Source organism: Ovis aries, chromosome 14 (assembly GCF_016772045.2).
Source record: "Ovis aries strain OAR_USU_Benz2616 breed Rambouillet chromosome 14, ARS-UI_Ramb_v3.0, whole genome shotgun sequence".
Lineage (NCBI taxonomy): Eukaryota > Metazoa > Chordata > Mammalia > Artiodactyla > Bovidae > Ovis > Ovis aries.
The window spans coordinates 50,668,663-50,689,668 of record NC_056067.1 but is presented as its reverse complement, the minus strand read 5'-3'; positions in this window follow the sequence as shown (position 1 = coordinate 50,689,668).

Here is a 21,006-nt window from a genome sequence, read left to right as displayed (position 1 = left end):
GCAAGCTGAGTGGCTGGAGAACCCCTGCTTCCAACTCAGGGTCTCAGTGGTATCCAAGGAGGTGTCTCACAAACCCCAACTTGTCCAGGGAAGCTCCCAGACGTATCTCAAGCCCCTGCTTCCTGAAACCTCCTGCTTTCATCAAGTTAACTTCTTTCGCCCTCACTTCTTGACGTATGTGTGGGGGGGCGAGGGGGGGAAGGGGGTGCTGTTATCACACTCTTTTGACAGACAGGGAAACTGAGGCTCGCACAGCTGGCCGCTGGCAGGGCAAGTGCTCCCTGGCTCCAGAACTGGAACCTGAATGGCCTTCCTAGGCTTCCGTCCTCAGGACAGCATGTCTGATGGGTTCTGTTACTACACCCCTTTACAGATGAGGCTCTGACTGTCCCAAGCCACTTGCAGTTAAGAAGGGACAGAAAAGAGATTCCAACACAGGAGGGCCTGACCCCAAGCTGTGATCTGAGCCACCAAGCTACCCTCACCTCTCCTCCTGAGCCCCGACCCTCATCAGCTGAAATTCCCACCGTCGCCAATGTCCAGAACCACGGGTTTGGCCAGGAAGCCGCAGGATGCGCAGAGGATGAAAACACACATCACTCAGACTGAGCACGTGGAGCACGGAAGCAGGAAGAAGGGCAGCGCCCCGGGGGTGGGCCGGGGACAAGGATGGGAGAGCCAGGGCTTCCGAGAGGAGACAAGACTCTGTGATTAGCAGAGCTTGAGGAGCCACAGCCCTTACCTCTTGGGCAGAAGCAGTGAAGCTAATACATTCAGGCCACCAACCCGGTCCAGTAGAGAACCTGGAGAGAGAAGAGAAGGAAGTCAGCATGCTGGGGAATTTGAGAGGCGTCACCACCTCGAGCAGGAGGGGGCCCTCCTCGGGCAGAGGGACCCTGCTCTTGTCGCACCATCGGGAGTCACAAGTCGGTGACTGTAGACTCAGGTCCTGACAGCCACTGGCTACCTGCATTTCCGGGTTCTGAGCTTTAGAAACCCCAGCTCATGAATGGGCATTGTGATGCCTTCCCTTGTTGAACATCTGTTTTTTCCATCAGACTGGAGCCTCCTTAACGGGCAAGGACTGTGTCTTACACCTTCAGCCCTTGACAGAGGGCCTGGCAAACGTGGGATACTCAGGAAGGACATGATGGATGATTTGAGTGAATGGATGGATGGCGAGAGGGAGTAACTAATTGACCAACTATGTGTCTCAAAGGACTCTGGGCAGCTTCCCTGGTGGCTCAGTGGTACAGAATCCACCCCCTAGTGTAGGAGGCATGGGTTCCTTCCCTGGTTCAGGAGGGTCCCACTTGCTGTGGGGCAACTAAGCCCATGTGCCACAACTATTAAGCTTGCAACTACTGAAGCCCTTGCAACTACTGAAGCCCTTGCACCCTAGAGCCCGTGCTCTACAACAAGAGAAGCCACTGAAATGAGAAGTCCAGGCTCCACAGCTAGAGAGCAGTCCTTGCTCACCGCAACTGAAGAAAAACCCGAGTAGCAACGAAGACCCAGCACAGCCAAAAATAAATAGTAAATAAATATATATATAAAAAAAACAACAATTGCAGGGAGAGACAAATGAGAAATGTGAAAGGGTTACTCATTATTAGGTGCCTATGTGCCGTGGGGAGATGAGAATAAAAGCCACAACGATGCTTCTGGCTGGTGTATTTGTTCACTCATTTATTCATGTGGTTAATCAGCAGTTGGGCTTCCCAGGGAGCCAAGTGGTAAAGAATCCACTTGTCAGGCAGGAGACCCAGATACAACCCCTGGGTTGGGAAGATCCCCAGGAGAAGGAAATGGCAACCCGTACCGGTATTCTTGCCTGGGAAAAAAATCCCATGGACAGAGGAGCCTGGTGGGCTGCAGTCCATGGGGTTGCAGAGAGTCGGACACGACTGAGCGACTAAGCAACAAACAACAAGCAGCAGATACGGAGGCTCGTCTGGGCTCTGGATCAAGTGTGGGAGACGGGGAGATGGATCAAACCAGGTCTCTGCCCTGTCCACTGGGGGCCTGAAGGTGAGCTAGGGAGACCAAATGAACAGCTGATGCCAGAGACTGAAGTAAGTCAGAAAGAGAAAAATAAATACCATATATTAGCACATGTACGTGGAATCTAGAAAAATGGTACAGATGAACCTATCTTCAGGGTAGGAAGAGACGCAGACATAGGGAATGAATGCAAACACAGGGCCATGGAGAGGGTGGAAGGGTGGGATGAACTGGGAGACTTGGACTGACGTGTGTACGCTGCTAGGCAAAAACAGCTAGTGGGAAGCTGCTTATAGTGCGGGGAGTTTAGCTCAGGGCTCTGTGATGACCTGGATGGGTGGGATGGTGGAGGATGTCCAAGAGGGAGAGGAGAGATGTATGTATATAGCCGATTCACTTTGCTGTGCAGCGGAAACTAACACAACAATTGTAAAGCAACAACTGTTGTTTAGTAGCTCGGTGTCCAACTTTAGTGTCCAATTCCTTGCGAACCTATGGACTGTAGCCCACCAGGCTCCTCTGTCCATGGGATTTCTTAGGCGAGAATACTGGAGGTGGTTGCCATTTCCTCCTCCAGGGGATCTTCCCGACCCAGGGATGGAACTCACATCTCCTGCGTCTCCCGCATTGGCAGGCAAGTTCTTTACCACTGAGCCATCAGGAAGGCCAAAGCAATTATAACCCAATTTGAAAAAAAAAAAAAAAAAGCCGAAGCCCACACACCGGTGTAAGCAGAGGATGCAGGCGGAAATCCTAGGGGAGGTCAGGGAAGGCTCAGGGGGGATGTGGCCTCCGAGCCAAGCCTGGCAAACAAACCCACTTTAGCCAGGTGGAGGGACCGGGTGGGAGGAAAGACAATGTCAAGCCTTTGGTCCCCCAGGCTTCAGTGAGAGGGCTGGGAAAGATGACTGGGGCTGCAGCCGGCAGGACCCAGTCCAAACAGCTGGGAGACAATGCAATCTGTCTTCAGGTAAAGTCCCGCTGCCTGCTGTGTAAGAGACAGGAGGATAGAGAGGTCGACCGGAAATGGGGAAACCCTCTCCAAGGAGTGTTGGCTGAGCCTCTCCGCTGACCCACCAGAAGGCAAAGCGACGGCTGGTGTCATCCCCACTTTACAGATGGGGCAGGCGAGGCTGTGAGCAAATGACTTTCCTAGGATCCTGTACAGCTTGGCAAGGGGGGGAGCTGGTTATCAAGGTCAGGCCTGAGTGCCTCCTACTGAAACCCACGTTTCCTGCCTTCTTGAAAAAGCTGCTTGAACCTGTACAAAGACCACCCTTGTCACGGGCAGTCAGAGAAGGGGCGGGGACTGTAGGACAGGCGGAAGGAGACAGGGTCTCAGGGAGACCTTCCTCCCAGGCGGGTCCCCATGAGTGGACAGAGGGCAACTTCAGAAGCTGGGGCTCAGAGAGGGAGAGCTCTGGGTGGGGGCGGGGGGTCACAGAGCCAGGAGGCTCACATCCACCTGACACCTGCGTCTCCAGAGGGGGAACTTCAGGGGGACGGGAAGGATGGCCACGGGCCTGGATGTCTGGCAGGCGCTTGGCTATCTTGTGGCAAGTCTGCCAGCACAGATGGGGAAACTGAGGCCCAGGACCAGCCAAGGACACAAGGGATTGGTGAAGGCAGGACTGGAGTTCAGAAGGAGAAAAGAGAAAGAGAAAAAGATGAACTGAGATAGATGGATACATGGCTGGTTAGAAGGGAAAGAGTTGGGGAGACCCAGACATACAGAGGTGAGGAGTGGAGGTAGACGCAAGCAGAGAGACCAGAAAGAAGCCCAAATAGGAATGAATAAAGGGGTGTCAAAGGAACAAGAGGTCTGACCAACTCCTCCCCCTCTCTCTATCTGGGCCCCCATTTTCTGGGGCAGAGGAGACCCGGACCCTCCTTCCCTGTGGGGAGGGAGGGGCTGGGGTTTCTCCCCCCACTCAGGGGCTGCTCCCCACCCCCGCCCCCGCCCCCAGAGCTAATCAGCGGCTGTCATCTCCACCGTGAGGTCTTGGTTAAGGAGATTTAGGGCCGGGATCAATAGGAAATTTAAAAATCGATGCAGCGCGCAGGGCAAAATCGATGGCGTTTAATCGCCTTGCCGATTCCCAGTCAAAACAATTAGCCGCGCTGAGTGTTGAACACGGTGGCGACACGGCATTAACCGTCAATATTGGTGTAAGTGATGGCGGGCGGGAGGGGGAATCCCCGGGCCTCTCAGGGGCCCAGAGTCGACGGCGCCTTCGGGCTGGGGTCTTCCCTCAAGGCAGCGCCCCTGGCTGGGATTTCCCTCTAGCAGCGGCCCCCTCCCCACCTGGTCTCTGCCCTCTGCCACCCTCAGCAGCGATGCCCACAGGCAGGACCGCCCCGGCTTGTCTGCCTCCAATTCTCCTCCTCACGGCATTTCTCTGGGCCCCGCGCCCCCCATTCCCCTGCCTGACAGACCCCTGTCCCAAGTAAACAGCCTCTCCCCTCGGGAGAGGCAGGCAAGCCTGTGGCAATCGCAGCCATATTCCCAGCAGGGCCCTGAGCCTGAAAGATAGGAATGGGAGCTGTGTAGAAGATGCCTTCTCCCCATTTCACAGCCGGGAACTCTGAGGAACAGAGAGGGAAAGCAAGTGGCCCATAGTGACCTGGCAGAGGAAGCTAAGGAGCCAGGACTAGAACCCTGACTTCTCCGACTCCAGAATCTCTGTTCCTTGTAGCTGCACTGCAGACAAGGGGAAGAAGTGTCTGATGTTCACAGGGGAAGGAAAGGAAGTCCTGGCCCCTCAGCTCTCCTTGAAGCCAGGATGACTCTCCTGCAGGCAGGCTGGGGGCTGGCTTCTCTGGGGGTCCCCAGCACTGCCCAGGCCAGAGTATGACCCTGAGCTTAGACAAGTGAGGATGACAGTGCCCACTGGCCTCACAGAAGACTGCCCACATACATTTTTGCTGAGGAACACGCGGTGGAACCACTGTCCCCTACAAATACATCAGCTCAGATTAGTCCAGCAGAGCGGCCCTGAGTGAGAGCAGCTGGGATTTCCTGGGTGCTAGGTATGTGTCAGGTGTGGTTAGCTGCTCTGCAGGTGTGATCTTGCAGTCTTAACCGTTTGGTGAGTATCGTTCTCACGATACAGATGAGGAAATGGAGACTCAGAGAGGTGAAGCCACTTGCCCGGGGTCACACAGCCAAGAGTAGGGGGTGGGTAGCTCAGTCTGACCAGTCTCTGAGGGGAGAAGGACACAGGGCAAGCAAGATCCAATGACTGCAAGCAAGAGGGTGCTTACAAGTATGGAGTACAGGAACCCAGCGCCTGGATGGGGACCAGGAGAGGCTCGGCACAAGCCCAGGAGGCAGGGGTGGGGCGGGCAGGGCAGGGCAGGGCCAGACCTGGAGACACGCTGGGAACTCCTGACCTGGCAGGACGAGGACACGAGGCCAGGAGGCCAGGGCTAGCTCTCAGCTTCTCTGAACGTGCCTGAGGGCTCTGGGTTCTGGGGTGCCACGTGGGGGCAAGGGGAGACTTCCACAGCCACCTGCTCCCAGCACGGCAGCAGGGCGGGGGTGTGGGCCAGTGAGGAGGCCCGTGAGATGAGCCAGGGATTGATCTGACAAGGTCCTAATCAAATGGTCAATATCGCTGACCTGACCACTTAACCTATTGATAAGCTGGCAAGGATGGAGCAGGCGGCGAGTGGGCTCGAGGAGGAAGGCAGGGAGAGGGCTGGGGGAAGCTGGATGGGCAGTGTGCCGAGTCTGGGGGCCTAAGAGAGGGCGGTCTCCTCCTCAGGCACCCCCACCTGCCACCCCTCTGACAAGTCACGTGTCTTCTCTGCAGGGGCTTCTTTTAAAAAAAAAAAATTTATTTACCCTTGGCTATGCTGGGTCTTCACTGTGGCATGCAGGCTTAGCTGCTCTGTGGCATGTGAGATCTTAGTTCTCCAACAGGGATCGAACCCATATCCCCCACATTGGAAGGTGGATTCCTAACCACTGGCAACTGGACCACCAGGGAAGTCCCATATGTGGGGGCTTCTATGCAAGCCTCTCCCTCTGGTCAGGGCTCCTCAGGCTCATCCAGGTCCTCTTGGCTTGTACCTTAGCTTCTCATACATGGGAGGGACTTCTCTGAATCTCAATATCCTGTTCTGCCAACTGGTGATAATTATAATAGGAAATGCCAGGAGACAACCTAGATATCTGACGACTGGGGACTGGGACAATACATGATGGTGTAGCAGGCTGATAAAGGAGGGCTGCAGAGTTGTAGAAAATATGCTTGAAATAAATTCATTGACAAGGGAGCGACGTTCATAACCCATTGTTAGAAAGGAATAAAAGGCAGATTATGAACTGGTATGTAGGTGACGGTTTCGTTTTTATGAAAGACACACACACAACACTTTTTTTATCCTAAAGAAAAAGGTTTAGACCAGAAGTCAGAATTTTTTTTTTTTTTTTCGGCTGCACCACACAGCTTGCGGGATCTTAGTTCCCTGACCAAGGCTTGAACCTGGGTCCTATTCCTGGGCCCCAGCAGTGAAAGCACAGAGTCCTACCAACTGGGCCACCAGGGAATTCCCAGAAATCAATATTCTGAATTTGGTTCCAGGTTTCTGAATCTTAATATATTCTTTGGGTGAAACCATGCTCGTGCCTCGTCATATCCAACTCTTTGAGACCCATATGGACTGTAGCCCGCCAGGCTCCTCTGTCCATGGGGGTTCTCCAGGCACGAATACTGCAGCGGGAAGCCACTCCCTTCTCCAGGGGATCTTCCCAACCCAGGGATCGACCCTGAGGCTCGTGTGCTGCATTGCAGGCAGATTCTTTAGGGCTGAGCCATCTTTGGGTAAACTCGCAGACATATTCCCGTTTGAGAAAAAGCTATCTAGAAAGATAGGCATCAAAAAACTTTTTTTTCATGTAACTAGATGATCATGGTGATCATCCTTTGAGTATCTGCATTTTCTACTTTTTTACAGCGAACATGTATCACATGAGTTGACATTTGCTTACAACTGCAAAAGGTGGGGCTAACGAATCCTGCATTGGCGGGACTGTGGCGATGTTCTTGGGAAACACACAATGGGCGGTGTTTCTCTGAGCCCCTTCCCTCTCCCAGCCAGGCTTGGCTGGCTGGCTTATGTCCCAGCATAAGCGCCCCCTGTGTCCAAGCCCAGCCACGCCCAGAGCCCCTCAGAACGTCAATGAATCTGAAATCTGCCAAGTGCAGAAATACTTGCTCCTGTGTTTGGTAGGACCAAGCCAAATTCCGTGCCCTGTCCCTGCTTCAGGAATCTGACTGAGGGCTCACAGGCGGGGGGGGACGGTTGGAGGGGAAGCCAAGGTCCAGAGGGAGGGAACAGATTTTCGAATCATCACACAGCTGTTTGTGACAGAGCTAGGACCCAAGCTGGCTCCTGGGTTGCACTATCCCGCCTCTGAGATGAGGAAAATCTGCAAAATTAAATGTGCATGCAGGCCAAGGACTAGTGCAAGGGTATGCAACTCTACAGAGCAGAAGACATGGTGGTCCAAAATCTGTGTGACCTTGTGCAAGCCACTTCACCTCTCTGAGCCTCAGTTTGAAAGGGAAAGGGAAAGTCGCTCAGTCATGTCCGACTCTTTGTGACCCCGTGGACTATACAGTCCATGGAATTCTCCAGGCCAGAATACTAGAGTGGATAGCCTTTCCCTTCTCCAGGGGATCTTCCCAACCCAGGGATCGAACCCAGGTCTCCCACATTACAGGCGGATTCTTTACCAGCTGGGCCACAAGCGAAGCCCAAGACTACTGGAATGGGTAGCCTATCCCTTCTCCAGTGGATCTTTCCAACCAGGAATTGAACCGGGGTCTCCTGCATTGCAGGTGGATTCATTACCAACTGAGCTATCAGGGAAGCCTCAGTTTATTCAAACACAAAATAAGGATAATAATAACCCCTGCCTCACAGAGCCAGTGAGAGAAGTCAACAAGACCATGCTAATAATGAACTTAGGAGAGAGCTGACAGAGAAAGGGGCAAGTGAATGGTGGAAACGATATTACGATTATCACAGGTGATGTGTATGAGAAGAATGTGCAGGGTGAGGGCAGGAATGCAGTGGGAAGTGGGAAGGAGGAAGGTCTGTCCTGGTACTCTGACTTGGGGTGAACAAATGAAGTGAAGACACCTGGCTCAGTATGTTCCTCTGGCAACTTCCCTGGCAGTCCAGTGGCTAACACTCTGTGCTTCCACTGCAGGGGGCACGAGTTCGATCCCCTGTCAGGGCACTGAGATTCCCACATACCAACTGGCGTGGCCAAAAAAAGATATTCCTTTGTTCATTCTTTCATTCAGTAAACATTTCCTGAGGCCAGTTCTAGGTTAGACCCTGTGCCAAGCCTTGCAATCCGGACGTGAACAATGGAAGTTCCCACTGAGATAGTGAAGAGGAATTGGGGGTGGCCCGGCTGCTCTCTCATCTGTGAGAGCTGCTTGCCTCAGAGGCCTCCAAACTGTCCCTTGAGGCTTTGGCTGAAAGGGGCTGAGCAGGAGTGTGAGGCCGGTGTGTACTTCAGGGATGTGTGTTCACACACAGAGGGATAGTAAGCTCTGTGCACATGGGCTGTGTCCATCTTTGTGTTTCACAGTCGCATGCACCAAGCCTGACACTCTGGGGACAAGCTGGGCTCGATTTTTTTTTCCTCTTTTTTTTTTTTTTTAATGGAAAAAGAAATGTTCAAAGCGCCGAGCACAATGCCTAACACCTGGCAGGGTCCTCGATAAATAGTAGCTATTATTAGCATCATCATCACACACCAGATCACTCTTGATCCCCACAAAAACCTTATTTTGCCGACGAGGAAAGTTGAGATTTAAAAGGAGTGATGTGATTTGCCCACAGCCGCGGTTGGGAGTCAAAGCGGGGTGTGTGCGACCCCACAGTCTGGGGTCTGCCTTTTCCTATGGCGCAGGGTGTGGGGGAAGGGAAACAGTAGTGGGGAAAGCAGAGGTGAGGATGGCGGGGCGGGGCAGGGTGGCAAGGATGCACTGGCTAGGGTGAGGGGAGCACTGTCAGGAAGATGGAGTGGAGTGGATGGGCCCGGATGATGAGCCTGGAGTCCGGCTGCATCGATGCTCAGGCAGGAGGTGGCCTGGCTTGCTGACGCCCCTACACTGGTAGGTGTGCCCCCCTCTCCCCCAGAAAGTGAGATCACTCCACCCTTGCTCAGCACCTCCAACACCCAGCTCCACCATTATGCTGGGCAATAGGATGACAAGGGCCCAGCTCCTATTCACCTGACAAACATCCTCTGAGCACTCAGTGTGCTGAGCATCATTCCAGGCGGCCGGGCGGGTGGGGGAATACAGCCACGAACAAGACAAAGCCCTCGCCCTCACAGTGTTGACGTTTCAGTGGAGAAAGGGACACGATAGATGAGAATATATACTTCGGAGCTAAGAAAGACAATAAAGCAGGTGAAAGGGTGGGTTACAAGATGATGTCACTTTAGACTGTGAAGTCAGGAAAGACCAGTTGGGGAAGGTGGGTTTTGAGTAGTAGCAGCCTGAATGACCTGCCTCTTGAGAAACCTATATGCAGGTCAGGAAGCAACAGTTAGAACTGGACATGGAACAACAGACTGGTTTCAAATAGGAAAAGGAGTATGTCAAGGCTGTATATTGTCACCCTGCTTATTTAACTTATATGCAGAGTACATCATGAGAAACGCTGGACTGGAAGAAACACAAGCTGGAATCAAGATTGCCGGCAGAAATATCAACAACCTCAAATATGCAGATGACACCACCCTTATGGAAGAAAGTGAAGAGGAACTAAAAAGCCTCTTGATGAAAGTGAAAGAGGAGAGTGAAAAAGTTGGCTTAAAGCTCAACATTCCGAAAACGAAGATCATGGCATCTGGTCCCATCACTTCATGGGAGATAGATGCGGAAAGAGTGGAAACAGTGTCAGACTTCATTTTTGGGGGGGCTCCAAAATCACTGCAGATGGTGACTGCAGCCATGAAATTAAAAGACGCTTACTCCTTGGAAGAAAAGTTATGACCAACCTAGAAAGCATATTGAAAAGCAGAGACATTACTAGGTCCATCTAGTCAAGGCTATGGTTTTTCCAGGGGTCATGTATGGATGTGAGAATTGGACTGTGAACAAAGCTGAGAGCTGAAGAATTGATGCTTTTGAACTGTGGTGTTGGAGAAGACTCTTCAGAGTCCCTTGGACTGCGAGGAGATCCAACCAGTCCATTCTGAAGGAGATCAGCCCTGGGATTTCTTTGGAGGGAATGATGCTAAAGCTGAAACTCCAGTACTTTGGCCACCTCATGTGAAGAGTTGACTCATTGGAAGAGACTCTGATGCTGGGAGGGATTGGGGGCAGGAGGAGAAGGGGACGACAGAGGATGAGATGGCTGGATGACATCACTGACTCGATGGACGTGAGTCTGAGTGAACTCTGGGAGTTGGTGATGGACAGGGAGGCCTGGCGTGCTGCGATTCATGGGGTCACAAAGAGTTGGACATGACTGAGCGACTGAACTGAACTGAACTGACAGCCTGAATGAAGTGTTGGAGGCAAGAGCTTTCCTGGCAAAAGAAACAGCAGGTGCAAAGGCCCTGAGGTAGGAAAAAGGTCGATGTGTTTGAGGACGGCCAGAGTGGCCTGAGCCTCTGGAGGCAGGAGGAAAGGAGTGGAAACTGAACAAGCAGGTGGGTTCCCGTTCCTGCAGGGCTTCCGGGCTAAAGAGGATGCTCTAAGTGTGATGGGGGAATGACAGGCTTTCCCTCACTGTGGGAGATTCTATGCAGTGGTCAAAACACTGTGTGACCCTGGGTAAGTCACTTGGCCTCTCTGAAAGTTGGTCTCACCTTCAAAACCCAAGCTCCATCATCACTTCCCTGCAAACCACATGTGACCCATTCATTCTCTAAGAACAAGCTCTAGATGCCCTCAGTGAACCCCTAGTCCCAGATAAGGCCTTCAAGGTAGGGTTGACCTCCCCTACCTGGGGACTCCTCTGGGTCACGGGAGCTGCTGCTGCTGCTGCTAAGTCACTTCAGTTGTGTCTGACTCTGTGCGACCCCATAGATGGCAGCCCACCAGGCTCCTCCGTCCCTGGGATTCTCCAGGCAAGAACACTGGAGTGAGTGGGTCATGGCAGGGACTGGCTCATCCACGCCCCTTGGCACCCAGCTCAGGCCCAGCAATAGGAGGCCAAAGAAAACAGCAGGGTGTCAATGGTTACTAAGAGGAACTGCAATCCCTGACCTCTACCCCTCAGCACATCTCCCTATGGGAGCAAGCTGTAGCTTGTTCAACTCTTCCAGTGGGAGACAGAAGGGGCTGGAGCAAGGGAAGGCAGACGCGTCCTGGCCAGGCCTTGTCTGGGATTCCCAGCATGGACCAGCAGGGCAGGAGTTCACTCCCTCCAGGGCCTCCCGTCCTCCTCCCGTCCCTCTTCCGCAGCAGACTCTGAGATCCCTGACTTAGCACCCAGCTCACATCCTGTCAAGTCCCTCCTCAAACCCCTTCTGTCTGTGCGGTGCGCCCGGAATAAATCCGAGCCTCCTAGCCCTTCCCAGTGGTGTCAAGCCTTGTTTCTCACCCCTACACACCCACGGGTCCAGTGATGTCCACAGTTGCTCACACCTCCATGCCTGTGCACAGAGAATGCCTCTGTTTGTTTCTTTATTTTTACTTATTTTTTTGGCCGCACCATGCAGTACGTGGGATCTTAGTTCCCCAACCAGGGATCAAACCTGTACCCCCTACAGTGGAAAGTGTTAGTCGCTCAGTAGTGTCTGACTCTTTGCAACCCCATGGACCGTAGCCCATGAGGCTCCTCAGTCCATGGAATTTTCCAGGCAAGAATACTGGAGCAGATAGCTGATCCCGACCCAGGGATCGAATCCGGGTCTTCTGCACTGCAGGCAGATTCTTTATCATCTGAGCCACCAGGGACGCAGTCTTAACCCCTGGGCCGCCACGGGGGGTCCCTTGGAAGTGCCATGCCTGAACAGCTCTCCGCCTTCCCTTTTCCTCCAGACCCTGCCCCTCATTCTCCATGTCACTGCCTCAATGAAGCCCCTGGACCCTCCCAGGCAACACGGCTCTGGTACACGCTGCCCACCTCTGTCAGCCTGGACATCTGGACCCCAGCCAGGGGGACCCCATTTCCCACCACAGGAGTTTTCTAGAGGGTCACTAAGGCACAGAGGAGTGGGGTGGGGCCTCTGGGTCCTGCATGATCCATGCCCGTGCCGCCTCAGATAGTTTGGGGAGGGTTGTGAGCGCGCATTTAGAATTGATATGTTGTGTCTGATGCTCAGCTTAAATGTCACTTTGGCAGAGGTGGAAGAGCTGACCCACCAGTCTAAACCGGGTTCTCCCGTGATCCCTTCCCCAGCCCTGTGTTGCTCTCCTTCCAAGACATTATCTCTGTTTATAAGTAACTGCACACGGAGGTCCAGTCAGTGGTCCTCCTGTTGGCCCCAAGAGCTCTCCAAGAGCACAGCCCAGGTCTGTCTTATAAGTCAGTTTTCCAACTTCTAAGACAGACCTGGCTCATGTTGGGCCCAGTCCCCATGTGACGAACAAACTCATCCTGTGAACATTTTCAGACCTGAGCATCTACCTACGTCCATTTTGCTAGAAGGGCACAAGTCTACAGGGGGGCTGTGTGTGTGCAGTAACTCAGGCCACATCCCTTCTGGTCACTGCACGTGGCTTCCCCTGGGACGTCTGAACGTGGCCTGTGTGCTCCCTTGGGCGTGTGGCCTGGGGTGCGGCCATAGTTACTGTGTTTGTACCTTTGCTGCTGGAAAAAACTCTCCACAAGAGGAGCACCCTGGTGTTTCAGTATTTGTCTTGGTGTCTCGGTCCCCACGTGCCTGTGTGGCTGTCTGGACTATCACACCTGTGTGTGAGTGCGTGCCTATCCTTGTTTCTGTACCTGGTATGTCCATTTCAATGCGTCCAGAGACGTGGACAGAAATGTCTGCGTGAATCTGGAGGCATTAGGAGCTGTGCATTTCCTAAGAGAATCTCTGACCGAGGGTATCCGTACCGGCGTCTTGGGACCCACAGGTGCATGAGTCTATCGTGGACTTGAGAATCTGTGTGTGTGTCCAGTTTAGAACCACTCCATGTGTCTTCAAGTAGATGTGTTTCAAAATCTCAGTCTTCAACTATACTCTGTAGCTTTGAGTGTGCGTGTGTGTGTGTGTGTGTGAGTGTGAGGACTGGCACGGACACGTGCACACCTGTGCATCTCCCTTCCCCCGGCTGCGGCTGCCTTCCTGGCCTGGACGAGGACCTATTCTCTTCTCTGCCTTGTCTCTCACACCCACCCGTGCTCGTATGTGCCGTGCGGGGAGGGAGGGGGCCGGGGTGTCCGCGAGCTCCTGTGTCACAGGGTTAATTTCTCTGCAGCCAGGCAGGCTGGGCCCTGAGGGGAGTGGTGGGGGCGGGGCTGGTCCCCACAGCCCCTCTGATAAATATGTATTTGGGGCTGCTGTGCTCAAAGGTCATGGTGGGGAGGAGGAGGGGTGGTCTGCACCGCGCGCGGAGCCGCTGGGTCCCAGCCAGGCCCCGGCGGGGTCGTGTGACCCGCTCCGGAGGGATGAGACACAGATTCAGGGGGCTGCCCCCTCGTCCAGCCTGGCCCACCCCACCCACAGCCACGTGCAGAGGGACCTGCTGTCGTGGACGCACAGATATTAGGACTCTGGAGCAGGCAGGCACACAAGCCCACACCCGCTGACGCCCGGACAGGCTCTGACGAATGCACAAAGACGGCCTTACGGGCCACCGGATGCTGGACAGCCGGAGTCCAGGGACACCCCTTCTCCCTCACCCCAACCTTCACACAACACCAAAAAACCCACAAAACACAACACACAAGAGTGTGTGGCATCTCACAAAAAGAAACGTTCTTACACACTCCATACACATATGCACATGTGAGCACAAAGGTACACGGGGCGCAATAAGAAGGGCCCCATCCACTTTGTGGGTGGCCATGTTTATATATACACACACACGCCAGTACACACACAAAGATGCACACGAGAGGCCCCAGGACACAAAGTTCTATGAAGGCAGGTGCACACTGAAGTATACACACACACACATGCACACGCGCACATTCACACATACAAAGACCCCAAGACACGCACACCAGGCAGGATGCTGGCCAAACCGGGCTGGGAAATGCACCCTGCCACAATCCAGCCAGCTCCAGCCCTCTCCCCACTGAGGCGAGAAGGACCACCCCCCCAGTCTCTGGTCCCTGGCCCCCCAGCCAGCCCCAGCCAGATGCGCCACCATTTGTCCAGCCCTGAGTCACATCAATTGTCGAGCCTCCCTCCTCTCTGACCAGCCCTCTCGGCCATCAGCGGCCTCGGCCATTACTCGGCTCCCGCCTCTGGCCTGTGTTTGTCGAGTCTCCTTACCTGGAAGAATCGTCCAGACCCACGGAGCCCTTTCAGGGTCTGCCTGGGCCTTTCCCCAAGGGATTCTGAGGCCCCCTGTCGTGTGCCCCCAGCCTAGGCCTCGGGGTGACCCCCTCCCCTCGGCACAACGCTCAGGCGGTCATTCTTCAATGACCGCTGGCCACAGTGGTTCTGGTGGGTCTCAAGCCTGTGTGTTTGAGCATGTGTGTGTGTGAGTCCGCTCAGAGGCATGTGTGTATGGCTGGTGGGGTGGCTACAGCTGTGCTTTAAGTCAAAAGGACTGTATGTGCATGAGAGTGTGTGTGTGTGTGCACGCGCGTGCGTGTGAATAAGGGGTTAGAGTGCCAGCAGCTGTGCTTAGAGTCAAGGAGTACCTGAGTGTGATAGTGCCTGTGGGGAATTAGGATGTCGGGACGTGCTCCACACGTGTGTGTGCATGTGCGCATGTGCGTGTGCTTGAAGGCAGGGGGCATGAGGGGTACAGGTCTGGTCTTGGGGCGGGTATGTGAGGGGCTGTTTCTGTCTCGGCCATGGGGGTCGGCGCGGTACAGGCATCTGCCTTTCAGGCGGTTGTGAGCAAGTGGAGTGTGTCTCTCCCAGACTCCACTGCCTGTGTTTGTGAAAGTGACAGATGCTGCCGCCCTGGCCTCACTGCGGCGGATTAAGTCTGTGAATGCCACATGAGTCCGCACCCCAGTGGGGGAGGGTCCCCGGCCTGCGCTGACACTCAGGTTTGCGGGCCCCGGCCCTCCACAGTGTAGGGTCCTGGGGATGAGGACTAAAGCGCCACATTCCAGCTTCTCTGAAGGAGCGTGTATCCGGACGGACGCCAGGGTGAAGGGCTCTGTGTGTGTGCACGCGCACACATGGGCGCTCACTCACACTCACACACTATTCCATGTTGTCCAAGGCACACTGTCGCGAGATGCACATGGGTGTGCCAGACCACACATGTGACAGCTCCCCAGGGCCACAGAGAGACCAAGTCCAAACTTCTCAGAACCTCCACGGACAGGCCCGGGGCAGCAAGTGCATCTCTGCTCTGAGGGCCGTGCCCCCAGCCTAGGCCGCTTCTTCCCCACTTCCCTCGCCCATCTTCCCGCCCTCCCACCCTGCCCCCTTCCTCAGTGCCTGAGGACCCTCCAAGACCCACTTCCTGTTTAAACCCACACCTCCCTCCTCCAGATTCCCCAGGACCCAGAAGCTCCCTTTGTGCCCCCGGTACCCCGGTTTCACTTCAGAGCCCGTGACAGTCGTTTTCAGGTAAGGAGTGGCCACGCTACCAGCGCCTGACTTCCTCACGACACTAACTGTGCTTCACTTGGGGGGTGGCATGCCACTCAGTAAATGCCTACTGAATTCAGGGACCTGGGACGTGGGGCCACCACCTCCAGCCTCCAGAGCTGGGGAAACTGCCTGTCCCAAAGAGCTAAAGAAGGTGGGGCTGTGCTGAGTGAGGGAATGGGGTCCTGCCTCAAAAGCCCACCTCCGGCTTGCCGGTGGGCTGTGCAGCACAGGGCTTACCAGCAGAGGTTGCGGAGGGGATGGAAGCTCATCAGTAATCCTGCCTTTGAAGAGGCCCAGCGCCAAACTGTCAGCCACAGAGTGGGCTCTCAACCTCTCTCATTTGCTGGCTCTCTCTTCAGGACACAATGCGAAGCCCAGGTCCTCCAAGCCTGTGCTGAGCCCTATAAGGCATCCATCCACCTGACAGGCCCTGGGAGATGGGCCTGTGGACAGACATCTCAGGGGGCAGGGAGGAAGGGGGGAAGGGGCTAAGCCAGAGAAAACAAACGGCACTGGGACAGCTATGGGGAGAGGGACAGACAAACCTTCGGAGACAGGCCAGGCTCGGTACCAGGAGCCCAAAGACCTCAGTCCTAGCACTGCTTGGTTACTCACAGGCTGAGAGAGCCGTATGGACCTCAAACCCTCATCTGTGAAAGGGGCACCACCAGGGCTGCCCTAAGAGCTAGGCGGATGGAAGGGGAGTCATCATTGCTGATATTATTTTTATTATAATTAGATCAGGAGGTGCTGGGCTCATGGGAATAACAATGAGTGCTATATATTTAGAAGAACAGACCAGTCTGAGAAGACCCCCACACCTACTCTCTCCTCCCAACAATTCTCCACACCCAGGATTCTCAACCATTTCAATCTTGAAAAAAATACTGGAAATTAACCAGAACGTGCTAGATGGGGAAACTGCTTCCCGATCTGCATAGAAGTCCAAGTAGCCTCTGCCATGCCCATCTGTCTCCCCTGCTCGGGGCCCCTGGTGTGGCTGTCTCATTGGTGGGGGAAGGGCCTCTGGCCTGTGGCCCCTGAATGCAAGGAGCAAGAGTGTGTGAACCAGAATGCAGGTGTCCTGGGGTGACCACTGATGGATCCGCTGAAAAAAAATCTTGCTGGCATGCTGTTAAGGGTGTACAAGCTAACCTCCATCACACACTCAGCATGAGTGTGGGCGCACGCGCACACACACACATTCACACACACACACTGTGGCTGCGTCCTTTTCATATCATGATCCCTGAAGCAGACACCCTCCATTTTCCCTGCAAAGACTGACAGAAGTAAGGGCGACTAAGACCCCCAAGGATGGCACTGAACCAGCCAGAGGGTGGGCCAGCAGTCTACAGGACTGGGGATCTGGCCCTTCCCGATGGACATGGGTGGGCCTCTGTCCACCATCACCCAGGACTCAGGAAGTAGACGCGGAATCACATTACCAGCAACTGGAGACGCTGCCCGCGGCCTTGATCCACTTCCCTCCTGGCCAGCCTGCCACCCCCTGACACAGGACGACGCTCTGTTACCACGGAAGAGCCAGGGAAGGTTTCTGTGGGCTGGCAGACTTCAGGGAGGGGGGAATCTTTTCTTGTTTTGTTTTCTTGAACCCAGCTTCAAGGCTGCCGTGCAAGCCTGCTGCTAAGCTCACCCCTACGCCCGCAACCTCTGCGCACATTTCTCATCACTGCACCAACTTGGCTTCACAAACCCAGCCTCCCTCCGACCCAAGCCACAGAGACCCAGAGACACCTAAGGAGAATAACCACAACAGTAATAACAGTTCTTTCTGCGTCGACATGGTACTTTCACATATGTGACTTTATTTCACGTGTATTCTCGGGGCACACACCACAGTCAGACTTAGTACCTGCATGCAGTCTCTATGCCAACCACGCTGCCTGTCCAGATGGATGCACCCATCGCCGATGCTGGACTTGGCACACAGACCTGCACACGCGCCGACGGCCGCCTCGCACAGAGCCAGAGAGTGCCTCCCGAGTACACACGCAGCCAGGGCTCCATGAACATCGAGACAAGGGAAGGGCCTCACAGGGTAAACACTCGCGCCGACTCCTTCCTACACACGCCTCGTCCACAGTGGGAAGCCCCCATATCTGGCCCCCCGCTGGACACACGTGTCACGATTCTACCCCTTTGGGTCCTCACTCTGCCAAGGCTCCCAAGCCCTACACACAGTCAGTCTGTCCAGCATGCCTCTTGCAATGCACGCAGGCCATGTACACACGCACACAGCCGCCATGGTCTGACTGTACACACCAGCCCCCCACCACCCACTGACGCCATGCTCTCCCTTCCTGCCCTGAGGGAGGGGGCAAATTCGCCTGGCAGAATGGTAAGAGACTAAAACCTACCGAGTTAAGCATCTCATTGGGTTTTTTTTGAAATCCAAGACCTACTCCCCAACTCCACAGGCCCCAGGATGGAGGGAGAAAGCAGGGAGTGGTTGGCAGGCCAGAGGCTTTCTCTTCAGATCTTTTACCTGGGGTGCAAGAGCTCTGAGGACCCTCTCAGATGGACCCCCGCCCCGACTGCCTCCCCTTTCCACTTCCCACTAGCGATTCGTGTCATTCTCTCCTTCGTCCACACCCTTCTCTCTCAGTGGGGCTGAGTCCAGAGCCCTGAGCCCTCGCTTACAGTCCTCCCCTCCCCCTCCTATGGCCCCAGTGGGCACCCACCGGGACTTCTCCAGGAGGGAAAACAGGAGGGTGGCCCTATAGCCCCCCTCCCCAGGGCAGACCCAGGCCCCCAGCTGGGAAAAAGGAGGGCAGGAACAAACAGGGATGTGGAATAGGGGTTAGGCTCTGCAGGGAACTTGGGAGAGTCCTGTCTCTGCACAGAGACCCTCTCCCTGGCCTGCTGTTCAGGGCAAATGATACAAAAGTGAAGAATAAATGAAACTGAGGGAGGGGGCAGAAGGGACAGGGCAACAGGGGAAATGAGTGGCAGGGAGGGGGAATGAGAGAAAAGGAGAAAGGGGGAAATGGGAAAGACAGAAAAAGAAAGGGAGGGGTGGAGAAAAGGAAGACAGAAAAAAAAAGAAAGAAAGAAAACCTGAGGGGGTGGAGGGTAGTTTTTATGGAGAGAAGGAAGAGACAGAGAAACTGGAAAACAGGAGAAAGAGAAATGAGCTAAGGAGATGGAGAAAAAGAAGCCCGAGGAAGGACACAAGAGAAAGAAACGAGCAGGGAGCAGAGGAGCAAGAGGAGACAGCCAGGGGGTTCCCCAAGTTACAGACTTTGCCCAGAGAGCTGAGGGGCACACCTGGCTCCCCGGCATCGCTCCCGGGCCCTGGAGCTCTGCCGCCCACCTCTCAGAATCCCATCCCAGCTGCTCTCCGTCTCAGCTCCCACCATTCCGGCAATCCGAAGCACCCCGTTTCTTTCTCTTGCCCTCATTCCCACCCCCAGCCCTTCCTGCTTCCCCTTGCCCTCTTACCTCGCCCCCCCCAAGCGCCCTGCTTGCTTCCGAGCTTCCGACAGCATCACCAACCAACATCCTCACCACCATCACACTACAGCGGCCCCCACACCCCTAGCAAAGGGAAAAAAAACAACAGGCGGCACCGCCACCAGCCATGACCCCCTCTCGCTTCATTTTCTCCACAGTCGCCCCTTCCCCAGATGCAGGGTCCAAAATGGGGATCCCGCCCAGCCCGGGGAGCCTCTCCAAAGCGCCGAAGCCGGCGGGCGCCCATGCCGCCTTGTCTCCTCTCTGCGCTCTCTCCTTTTTGTATATGATGGCCCCAGCCGCGGTGTGTTTTATTTTCTTTTTATTGGTGTTATTTTTTCTCCCCTTTTTCTTTATTTTTTGGCCTGGGGGCAGCAGCGATGAAAGCGCCCACAGCCCGGTCCCCTCCACCGGCTCCGGGCAGGTCGCTCTTTCTCTAGTCTGCGCTCCTCTGCCTCCCTCCTTTCTCTTCTCTGTCTCCGCTCGGCTCCTCCGTCCTTTCAGCTCCGTCCTCAGCCGACTGCTGTCTCCTCTCTCTACGGCCGCCTCTTCCACGCTTCTCCTTTCCCCTTCCTTCTTGCCCCTTCTCCCCTTTTTTCTCTCCCTCTTCACCTCCTGTTCGTCCCCATTTCTTCCCATCCCTCCCCACCCCCCCACCACGCACATCTCTCCTTTGGTTCCCTCGCTGCCACAGACAGTAAGCCGACCCCCACCACACACACACACCTCGCCCCCAAATAATAAAGATACCCAGCCAGGGGGCAAAGCCCCGACGCCGGGCGCCGGGAGGGAGGCGAGAGGGCCGGGGCCGCAGCGGCGGCGGGCAGCCGGAGCGCGGTGCGGAGCGAGCGGCGCCCGCCCGGCTCCCGCCCGGAGAGCTCTCTGCAATAGGCCGAGCCGGCTGCATTAAGCTTCTTGCAATCAATAAAGCGCGGGTCAGATTATGCAAAGCGCAGATATTAATATGCAAAGTTTTAAAGATTTTTAAATGGAAGGGCGAGCGCGGCGCGGGCGGGCAGGCAGGGGCTGCGAGGGGAGAGGGAGGAAGGGAGGGCGGGCGGGCGGCGCGCAGGCGAGCTGGGGAGAGGAGGAGGCTACCCGCCGCCCGCCCGCCCGGCTGCGCCGCGCCGCCTTGCCTTACCGCTGCTCCCATCGGTAGGCGCCGCTGTCTTCGCCATGCGCGTCAGCTGCACGGCTCCGAGGGGATGGCCGAGGAGGAGCCGCCGCCGCCAACGCTACCCCCGCTCCCGCTCCCGCTCCCGCGCCCGCTCGCTGCCTGCTGCTGGCGCTGCTCTGGCCGCTGCTCCTCGCCTGAGCTGCCGGCGCGAGCCCAGGCGCGCGCCATCCCCGGCTCCCACCTTGTCCCCATGGCAACCCCGGGCCCAAGGATGCTCAGAGAGAGAGCGCGAGCGAGAGAGCGAGGGGGGAGAGAGGGAGAGGGAGAGGGCGGGGAGCGCAGGGGACACGGAGGCAGGGAGAGGCCCGAGACTCAGAGACACAGAGACACGCAGAGACAGAGACACGCAGAGACAGGCTGAAACAGAGATGCAGTAACAGAGAGAGGAGGGTGGGGTGGGGAGTCGAGGGGGACACAGAGACAAGAAGCCCACAGAGACCTATAGAGACACACAGAGATACACAGAGACACAGAGAAAGAGACAGAGGGGAAATGGGGGGGCCGGGAAGGAGAGGTAGATGCAAGAGCAGGAAGACACCCTGAGGCTCAGAGATTCACAGAGACACCCTGAGACACAGAGACATCCAGAGACAGAGAAGGCGGGGAGAAGGGAGAGGGAATAAGG